Source organism: Triturus cristatus, chromosome 6 (genome assembly GCF_964204655.1).
Source record: "Triturus cristatus chromosome 6, aTriCri1.1, whole genome shotgun sequence".
Classification (NCBI taxonomy): Eukaryota; Metazoa; Chordata; class Amphibia; order Caudata; family Salamandridae; genus Triturus; species Triturus cristatus.
The window spans coordinates 450,023,868-450,035,439 of NC_140589.1; the positions used below are offsets into that span (position 1 = coordinate 450,023,868).

An 11,572-nucleotide genomic window follows, 5' to 3' on the forward strand; every position below is an offset into this window, starting at 1 on the left:
TTTAGCTGAATTAAACTTAGGTTTTACTCTCAGTAGCAACAGAGCATCAAATGCAGAAGAGATAATTCCTCCTTTCAGCAGCAGTGGTCTCAGTAGCACAATAGATTTAAGCAAGACTCGCCATGGGACTCCAACACTTGTTAGAATCATTTGTTTCCTTCATGAACAACTTGGACTTCAGCACTAAAACTCCAACATTTTGCACAGGAAATGCTAATGTTTCTAGGGTAAAGTCCTTTTCATACTTAGGTAAGGGTCATGGTCTCCGCTTCTCAATTCTAAAAGAAAATGGATGGCCAGAACTGCCTCAGCCATTTTTGACTGTGCTTCCCAATTAGGTAGCAAGCCGATGGCAGCCCTTAGTAAAATATATCACCCAAAATGTATTTCAGCCATTAGTTATATGTCAAACTTGCAAGTGGTCGAGAACAAATTCTTGAGGCACCTGTTATTGCTCTCACAATCTACCTCCTCTTTTGTATTACATCAGGAAGTGAGTATGGGCTATATTACAGATCTGATAGCCATGTGGTCATTAATTAGAAAGATTTTGATAGGGCTGAACAGGTAAACTGGACTTAATAGGGCAATATTGAGAGATTGCCCGAACCTCGAAGAAGTAAGTAGGATTACATAGGTTAAATATGTTAAATCCATGTTTAAAGAAATGAGAAGGCAAGAGCTTTTTGACTACCCTGAATCAATTGTAAAATTAGATTTGGTCTGGGTTAAAAAAAACATTATATGGCTATGGCATGGGTGAGAAGAAATTCACGAGAATTATGTAAACCAGCGGTACAAGGATATGCCATGCTAAAAACCATTTCAACCATTGAACTTTATCTGATGCTAATATCTAACCCAAATCATAGATTTCGTCTAACAAAATTCAGGCTAAATCTGGCACACCACAAACTACATTGAAAGTTAGGGCCTTGTAGCTGTGACTCTTTTTCTGATCAAGACACTCTACACTTTCTTATGTTCTGCAATCATTTTGCGAACATACAACATAAATATATTTTGCCTTTATTGAGATTTGAATATTTTATTCAGGTCAGGCCGGCACTGACCTTTTTATAATTGTTACTGAATGTACTGGTGTGTGTTAATGTTGCAGGGTTCTTATAAGAGGTTGTTAAAATTAAGATTTGCCTCAACCATACAAATTTGTGAAATTCTATGAATTATATAGGCGTTATTTTATGCTGTGAGTTTTTAAGTGACCTTTTTATGAAGTTTGTCTATAATACTATGGTTTTAATTCTAATTCATAAAATATGTATTGCTCTTGCTGAACTCGTGTCAAGGTACTTTTATGTTTTGACAAGCTTCAGTATCTGTTATGGTTACTAGTTAACTAAATAAAGAGTTACTTTGACTGGCTGACTGTATGTCAAGAGGCGTTCCATCGGTGACGTTTCAATCTAGCCCACTGAAAATGCTACTATTAATCTTGCAAATGCTTCCCTCGCTCTGTCTGAATAAAAGACAGAGAAATGCAAGAAAAAACCAATGTATTGTAGAAGACCTGGACGATGCTCTGCAGTAACACTTACCATATTATTCAATAATAGATTACATGAGAACAAGTCACAATGTTGGGTGATTTCACCTCTTCACCATCTTTTTTCTTTTTTTCTTTGCCAGCTTCTCAAATCCTATTTCCTGTTACCACTTCTGCTCTATCAACTAACACTCACACTACACCACTCATTGATGCTTCTGATTCCAAGTAATAAACTAACTAGTCCAACAATATGTCCAACTTTACCTTACTATTTCGGGCAACAGGGAAAAAAGTCAAGAACCTTGACGATATTACTCAACTCTGCTGCATTCTGCCAGTCCTTACTAGGAGCAACACCCGACTGTGTGGTAGCTCTCAATAATTCCAGCCTTCAGGAAGACCTTCAATGGATGTCTGCATAAGAAATAGCTTGCATTTCGGCTTTTTTGTCCTCTCCCTATCTGAAGAAAAAGATAAAAGTCATATATTCCTACTCAGGCCTGTTGAGCTAATGATCAATGCAGATCTGTTCTGGTCATCTGTTTTTGAAATCCATGCCTCTTGATTCTCTTTTGATTTATTTTTTAACTGACCACTGTGCCTTTATGTCCGCATTCGGGCCGGATCTCTGCCCCTAGTGCACACGTAAACATACTACTCATAAATGCCCTTTGTGAATTCTCAAAGTCGTAAACTTAAACGTTTGGTGTAAGTTTAGACCAACTGTCTAAGTTTACCTCTGTGTATCGGGCTCAATCTGTGTTCCTCCTGTGTTGATGTAAATTAGATAATTTTCTTGTGTGGGCATTCATCCTGTCAATAGTACCTCACTATTCACATTTGTAGTTAAGTGGATATGACTACTATTCAGAAAATCCTTTATGTCACTTCTGGCAGATGGAGGGGGCATGGACCTGGCTGCACTGTCCTTAACACGAGGCAGGCCAGGCATCGTGGCCTCAACTCAGGGGAACAATTATGTCTTGTGTTTCATTTCAGTTGTGTAGTCTTTTTATTTAGCTTTTTAAATCGATTTTTGATTTTAGTTCTCTATAGGGGGATGGACTGGGCTGAGAACTCCTCCTACATAAATAACTGATCTTGCTCTTTCTGATGGCAAAGGACAGTGTTAGGTCCTGCCTTTCGGCCTGTACTCTCCCTGCCAGATGGATATTGACTGCTAACAAGCTGGTGGTGGAGTCCTTTCTATCACTTTTGACATTTGCAATGAACGTTAATTTCTTTGTCATTCCCTTATACCCTGTGCTTGAGTTGTGGGGGTGCATCAACCAATACTGCCCCTGGTATTATTCCTGAACTACCAGTCTGGGAAGCCCCTGCTTTTGCAGCTTCCTCTATTATGTCCTCGATCATTGTTGTCATTATTTCAGCAAGAACAGTGAATTTCTCCATCACAGGGTCATAGCATCAATTGATGGCATCGACTTATATATAAGTTGAGTCAGCCTTTCTACCTTGTTTTCGATGACCATTGTGTAGGTGACTAAAGTTTGGGGCATGGCAATTTGAGCATCTAATTTGTCTTCCTGCATCACCGCGGCCTGGGCTACTGTGGTGACTACTGTATCAATTGCCTCCCAGATAGATAACTAATTTTCCACAACCCCCTCCTTCACTGGATCATTGTATTAATCTTTTCTCAAGAAATGTGGGGAGTTGGGCAGCGCTGGAGGGCACGGTAGGTGGTGTGGAGTTCGTTTGCAGACCAGTTTTTAATTAATTTCTTGAACTATTTATGTATGACTTGCCTTCTGGAATACTGCTAAGCAGCACCACAAAGCCACTAATGCTCACTTTAGAACATAGGGGCATTAGTAGGAGGGAACTCCCTTTTGCTCCATTAGAATTTACTTGCCTGATTTGGGGGCCCCCTTCATTGTATCTGCAAGTTAGTGATCCAAGCAGTAGACATTCCTCTCCTGTAAACACAATAGGCTCGATTCATAAAGGTAAACTTAGATGTTTGGTCTAAACTTAGACTAAATGTCTAAGTTTACGACTTTGGAAATTCACAAAGGGCATTTACGAGTACTATCTTTACATCAGCACTTAGGCCGAATCTCTACCCTAAGCGCGGACATAAAGATAGTACTTGTAAATGCCCTATGTGAATTTCCAAAGTTGTTAACTTAAATGTTTAGTCAAAGTTTAGTCCAAACAACTAAGTTTACCCTTGTGAATTGGACCCTGAGTGAGTCTGTGACTGCATGAATTTGTAAAACACCTCTAAATAGTGGTGTACATTCTGTTCTGACTTCCCAATCTATACTTGAAGAACAGATTATCTTAACAGATATTGCAATTAAATGATTGATTTACTAATTTACACTACTTGTACAGCACTGACCTAGTCATAAGGGCCGCGGAGCACTTCCCACAAAACTGGTATAGAACAACATGAGGCATTTTAAAGAGGATGGAAGAGGAAGGAGGGTGAAACAGATTAAAAATAGGACACATTTTGATCAATGTGTCTTTCACTTGTCTGGCAAGATAACAATATAGGGTAGAGACTTGGAGGAGCCTAAAGACGATTAAATAGATTAAACATTAAGGTATATATTTTGAACAAGTTTGTCTGTATATCGTTTTGGACTGACAGCAAGTTGGTCTTCAATTATTCAGAGGATGGTTCCAGAGACTCCGTGTGTGACATGCGATGGACTGATCAATTAACTTGCTACTTTTTTTCAGGATTTTCAGTAATAGGTGTGATTTAAGTGAGATGTTATAGCTAGCAAATGATGTATATAATCTTGGAAATTAATATGAGCTCTCAAGGATAGCCAGTGGAGGTCTTTTGGAACAATTGGAATAGGGTATAATAGCTGGTGTCTGTTAGTATCTGTGTAATTAATGATTTTCTAATTCCAAAAGGGAGCTTGTACTGCAGCCTTCTGGTCCAGATTTGAAAATTATCTTTCTTCTTTCTGACATGCCATTTTTTTAAAACAATCTTTTTATTTTTTTTTATTAAAAAGAACAAACGACTACAGCATTGAGAACATAACATAGGAGTAAATGTATATAACCCCTTTTTTAATCTCAGATCCATTACAGAGGGTTTAAATGTGTCTCAAAGTCTTCAAATATCTAGTAAGGATCTTCACAGCTTCTTTATTCTAGAATGGCCTGGAAGTAATAACAAGCTTCATGGTAGTACCTTGTGGGATCAGAGTCTCACCCTTCCTCATCACTTGTGCCCCTCTCCTGCCTCCCCCCCTTCCAATAGATAGTTCTGCAGTGGGGGTCCAAATATCTTTTGGCATAGCACTAGTGGGCATTTGGTCTGACTAGGCCTCTAGCTGCTCTCGTAATATGCCAGATCTCGTAGCCAGTTTGTAAGTTTGTGTGGGACCCATACTCCATGAAAATTGATACCCGCCTCTTAGCTAGCAGCTAAGCCAGTGTAACAAACTTGTATGTCTTAGCTGAGAAATATTTCACGTAACCTAAGAGTGCTATTTCAGTATCTAATGGTATGTCAGTATCAACCATCTCAGAAAGGGTACAAAGTGTAGATGCCCAGTAGCTGTATACCAGGGGAAAGTACTGAGCCAGATGGATAAAGTCAGTGTCATGCAAATCACATCTGACACAGTGAGAATGTGCACGCAGGCCCATCAGATAGATTGCCACTGGGCTGCTACTGAGAATTTAGCCATTTGTAAAATGCTTATTAAAAAATTATTTGCAGAGCTTACGTTTAAAATGAAATGTGTTAAATGCAAAATTTGTATTAGGCAACCATATTAGAAAACTATAGGCCTTTAACATAGAAATGAAGCATAGGTTCTTAACTTGACATAAGCAAAGCTGCCAGGAGTGAAGAAAATATATTAACACTGAAATGCCTGTTTTCTAAATTGAATAGTTGTTTGTGCAAAATGCTTTTCTTTACAGCAGATGTAGCAATTTTGGAAGCTACTGTTTATTAGCTAAATGAAAAGACACTTGTTGTATTAGATGACTGATAGTAAGGTTCTTACTGCAAAAGATGCAGACAACAGCGAGGTTGATTCATGAGAAGAAGTTTGGAAAACCAAAAAGGATGTGCAGCAACATTCAACAGCACGCTGTTAGAAGACAATTGTAACGTGGTGAGAAGATGAAGAGTAAACCTGTTCCCAGGGCTGTGCTGAAATCTTATTGGTCAACACAGAAAATATGTATTTATATTAGCACGTGTTCTTCAACTAGTTTCTGATTAAGAATTTCATTCATTCCTTTCCTTAGACTGAGAGCAACGGGTGTGTGTCCCTTACAGGGGCATGGGTTGGGCAGTATGATTGGGGGGAGGGGGGTGGTGAGCTTCAGATTTCCCAACAATTACGCTGGGACATCTTGGTAAAACAAATTATATGTGAAACAGGAAATGAGGGGGATTAAGGGACAGTGGAAACAGAGAGGAGTGCAGATTGTTGGGGGTACTTAGAATGCAATACCTTTCAAATTAATCAACATTTTTAATGCCTTCAAAACATGGACGAGAGAGTGTGTGTGTTTTGTCAGTGTGGGCATGTAAAAATTCCAGGTTTAATCCGACAGACGCTTCACATTACCTGACTGAAAGCACATGTACCCAACTAATTACTACAGAACAAATTTTTTAGGGGGCGTATAACACCCCCCCTTAAGCTACGCCCTAGGTCCCTTATCCCAGACTCTCTGAAAGATTTTACTGGGTTTCTTAGACATCTCTTTATGAGAAGTGTTAGATTATTTAATGGTTTGCTGTTACTTGAGCTGAGAATACTTTCTAGCTTATTATGGTAAAGGTACATGCTTACGCTTGATTCTCTCATCAGGACCCTTGATGGGTATCTGAACTGACACCTTTATTTCTTCTCGCAGTCCATTTTGATTTATTTAGAATAGGGGAGTTATTTTATGGAACATGCTTGTTGCATTATTATTGTATCAATTCAATCTATTATCATCAAATATTGTTTGATTGATTAGATTAACGTTTAATGAAGAGACTTGGAAAATAATACCTTAATAAAAGAATGAATAACCAAAAGATTTTAAAATAAAACCTTTAACTCACACTAATGCTCTTTATTGACAGAAGTAAAAGAAAGCATAATTGATAACGCTTAATATTGACTTCAGCTCCTTACATCTCTGTCGAGACCAAAGATCCAGCAACCTGTACATGGGGTTTATGATTGATGAGTAAGTGTTAGAGAAAACATGTGCTCCAACAGAGCTATGGTAGATCTTGTGGAGACACTTAAAATGTATCAAATGAAGACCAATGTTTCTTCAGTGACATGTCTACAGAAGAGGTTTCCAGACCTGGAAATAAGCAGAGTCTGTTATAAACCATACAAATACTGATTCTCTATATCTTGGCCAGAGGCAGGGGACGATTTTGAGCAAAACCTGCACCCTATGTCTGTCAAACATTAAATATGTAGGCACTTGGACTGACTGACGGGACCCTAAAAGGCGAGTGGAAGAAATAAAATAGCGCCATACAAATGACTACAAATGACTACAGACCGACACACAATTTTAGTGTTTGTAGGACCTTTGCAATGGTAGTGGAATATATATTTTCACACTTAAATATAGATCAGTGGCCATAGCTTGCAGATTCTGATTAAAAAACAAAGAGAAGCCACACACAGTGATGCATAGCGATGGTACAAGCCATAAGCATGGCTGCAATGATTGACTAAAGCTAACTCAATAGAAGTTCCTGCCCAGTAGCCTTTCTGATTCCTCCCCCTCCTCTCAGCGTACTCAATAAGAAGTTCTAAATATCCATTCATTCTTTCTTATCTCAAACCAAATATACATGATAAAGCTAGCAATTACTGTTGAAGGGACTGACTAACGATGAGACACACTACAATATCCTACAATTAAACATGTTTCCTCATTTCTCAGAGGCAGTGGATGTTGCTACTGAATATGCAGGGCCATAAGCAGCAATGAGTACCAATTCATTCCTATTGGAGTTTAATTTCATGTTAACATTTTTTTCAACTACTGGCTATTAAAGTAAACTGTTCTATTTCGAGACGGGTTTTAGTTAATGAAGCCTTTCAAGCAAATCAGGTATTTATGCATTTTCATATGCTAGATTGCTGCACTTAATAATCAAAATATCCTGACTGCTTTAAAGAGAAAAGGATCTAAACTGTGCTTGTGCCAATAATTCCTAGTCTTGGCTTATTGGCTACTGCAGTCTCCAAAAAATGTGAGACTTTTTCAGTGATACTTGAACTAGAGTGGGGTAATTAAATAGGCAGCTAGGTATCTGTAGTAAGGCATATGAACATATGGAATGGTCCTTGGACTGACAAAGCCCTTTGCACTCAATTAGACATGTACTCAGGGACTGGGAATATAGCTGCTCCCGATGTAGGATTTCAGCTACGCAGCACTGACTGCATTGCTGATGTTCCTTCTGCCAGTTGGAGCACAGATATCACATTCCTCTTATATGAGGCATTCCTCATGCAAACTATTCTAGTATCCACATAGAGTGACCTCACAAAAGTGGTAACAGGGCCCTCTTAAAATGCAAAAACTTTATTGTAAACTCTTGGCAACACCATATGTGATGGGAAAATGTCTTCATAACGAAGAATTAACTTTTAAAAGATGGAGGATTTCAAGGAGGCCCTATTACAATGTGAGATTTATTATGCAGTGGAAAGGTACTGGTGGAAACAAAATAATCTGTTATAGCGGCTTCAAACTTGAATGTTATGTAATTATAATAAAGAAAAGGAGGCAAAACTGGTAAGGAAAAAAAGTGTTAGTATTTTCTGGGCTCAAGAATTCAAAGTGATAACTCAAATGCACTTCAAGCTGCAAATCTCCCTGAAAGGAATCCTCGCCTACCGACCAGCCAGACCACGAGCCACCTTTACCAACTTCATCACTGACTTTGTCGCTCCACTCACCATCATCTCCAGAGCCTATATTCGCCCTGGTGACCTCAACTTTCACCTGGAAGACCAAAGCAAAGCCTGCTCCACATCACTCTTCAAAAGTTTGAGCAACATCAGACTCACCCAGCTCATCACAGAACCAACACACACAGCAGGACACACACCTTCACCACAAGCAACAGCATCAAATACAACTCCACCACACAGCTCACATGGACCAACCACTCCATCATCTACTTCCAAATCAACACACCTCAAGTCAATATCCCTACCAGGTTCTGCAATCCAAGGCACAGCTGGGGCAAAATCACAGAAGCAGACTAGCTCTGCGTCCTCAGCACTGATCAGCATAGCCTAAGAGACAACCTTGACAAGCCCATCAACAACTTCAACAACTAGATAAATAACTGTGCGGACTCACTCGCACCCATCAAACCCAACAAGCATTGTAGATCAAACAAGCCGGCCAGTTGGTACACAAGATCTCTGAGATACCAAAAAACACTGTAAACAACTATTAAGGAAAAGGTGAACCAGCCACGACACCACCGAGGCTACACTAAGACGCTATTACCAGCAAATTAGAGAAACCAAAAAAAAAGCACTGGTGGACAGCTTTGAAGGAAGTTTCAACAGTTGCAAGCAGATCTTCTCGATCATCAAGGATTTCACCTCAGCCACTGTCAACAACATTGCTACCTCCCAACAACTGTGCAACAACCTATCCAACTTCTTCCACAACAAAATCGCTAACATCTACAGCAACTTCGTACACCAACCCAACCCCAGAAAACTCATCGCTAGCCTACCCACCAAAAACCTAGATGGCCCCCTGACCAAATGGACAACCCTCATCAGAAATGACACAGCAGCAATCATGTGGACTATCCACTCTGGGGCCCTACCGAACACACGCCCCCAGCACCACCCTGACCCACATCTTCAACAACTCTATAATGTCCTCCACTTTCTCAGATGAATAGAATCTTTCAGAAATCAACGCCCTCCTCAAGAAGCCCACAGCCGACCCAAATCAGCTGAGCAACTACCGACCCATCTCTCTGCTCCCCACCCAGCCAAAGTGATTGGGAAGCCTATTAACAAGCAACTCACAACCCACCTCAAACTTCACCAACATTTAGACAACACACAATCAGGATTCAGAAAGAACCACAGCACCAAAACAGCAGACATCGCAGCCACCCATGGTATTCACAACATTATATACCGAGGAGAAACAGCGGCCCTCATCCTACTTGTGCTCTCTGTGGCTCTCGATTCTGTCTCCCACAACAACCTCACCAAAAGACTCCACGAGATTGGCATACATGGATTCGCTCTCAAATGGATTAGTTCCTTCCTCATGGGAAGAACCCAAAGAATGCCACCCTTCACATCAGAGACCAAGAAACTGATCTGGGTGTACCACAGGGATCGTCCCTCAACCCCACTCTTTTCAACATTTACATGACACTGTTTGCCAACATCATCCGATCACAAGAAATCACTGTCATTTCCTTTGCCGATGGCACCCATCTTCAATAACTGCATGACCATGGTAGCAGACTTGATGCAAACTAACTGCCTGAGCTCAACACCAAAAGGACGGATTTACTGGTCTTTGGCAACAAGACCTCCCCATGGGATTTCACCTGGTGGCCGTCGGAGCTAGGACTAGCACCCACACCCACTGATTACACAAGAAATTTAGGGATAATCCTAAATAACAAGCTCAACATGATGGCTTAAGTCAATGCAATGTGCACCTCCTGCCTTCCACATCCTACACATGCTGCAACAGATCTTCAAATTGTTGCCCCAGAAAACGAGATGGACCATAATGCAAGCACTCATCACCAGCAAACTAGACTACGGAAACACTCCCTATGTCAGAATCTCCAAACAACTCCTACACAGACTCCTGACCATCCAGAACTCAGCCACAAGACTCATACTCAACTTCCCACGCAGCACTAACACAACACCGCACCTCAGGAAGCTTCACTGGGTCTCCATTCACAAGTTTAGCCAATTCAAACTTCTCACACACAAATACAAAGCTCTACACAACACAGGTCCAGAATACCTAAACAGTCGCATTCACTTTCACCAACCCACCAGACATCTACACCATGGGACACCTACACCATGCCTCACTCTCACTCAAACACACTCCCTGCATCTGCAAAAGCAAAACTGGAGCTTGCTCAATCTCCTACATCGCACCAAAGACATAGCATGACCTCCCTCAACACATCAGAGCCTTTTCCTCTCTTCTTGAGTACTTCAAGCAGCTGAAGACCTGGCTTTTCATATAATCACCTTGGGACTACACACCTTGCCCAAGCACCCGGATACTCTCTCGGGTGATTAGTACGCTATACAAATCAACATAAGAAAACCTAACAATTGGGAAAATATCTAAAGCAAAGAGACAATTTAATCTTTCCGCATGCCAATAAAAGAACAAAACAAGTACAGGTGAGATTGCACATCTAAAGAGAAAAGAGGGAAACCTAGAAAAGAGTGAACTAAAACATTAATGTGAAAACATTATTTTTATGATGTACAACAAAATGTCATACAACATAACAAGCCTAGTTAAAAAGGAAAGGCGTTTTCTGTGGTTTTTATAGTTTAGCAGGATAGAAAATGGAATTAGGTTGACTACATTGTAACATTGGAAAAATCCCTAAAATCCCTAGGTTGGTGGTAACACTTTTAGTTCTGTTTAATCTCTTTTAAAACATTTGGATAGTTTCAGATAACCTTGTAAAGGCAAATACAGCTCCACATCACAAACTTAGGAACCAGGAGGATATTTGCAAATGCTGGTGAGTTAGGCCACCATCAGTAGTAGAGAAAATATTGGATTTCCAAATGAATGAGGATCAAGCATGTTTTAGAAGGAAATAAGATGACAGACAATTTAATTTTTTTGGACTGGTTTGGACATGGGAAACATATCAGGATAAAGCAGTAGACAACATGGTGTGTGAAATCTATTAGACAACATGGTGTACATAATCTATTATAACTTCAAAAAAGGCTTTGCTACTATTCAACAAACTGTACAGTCAGGAGGTGGGTTAATTGAGTCTGGAGTGACAAAGTGATATGTGACACATTG

At 40.1% G+C, this 11,572-nt stretch overlaps 1 protein-coding gene across 15 annotated transcripts in view; it reads right to left on the reverse strand.

Moving 5' to 3' along the window:
* DST (dystonin) overlaps window positions 1-11,572 on the reverse strand; it is a 1,436,897-nt gene that overhangs the window by 570,591 nt on the left and 854,734 nt on the right. The gene's annotated exons all lie outside the window — the stretch shown is intronic.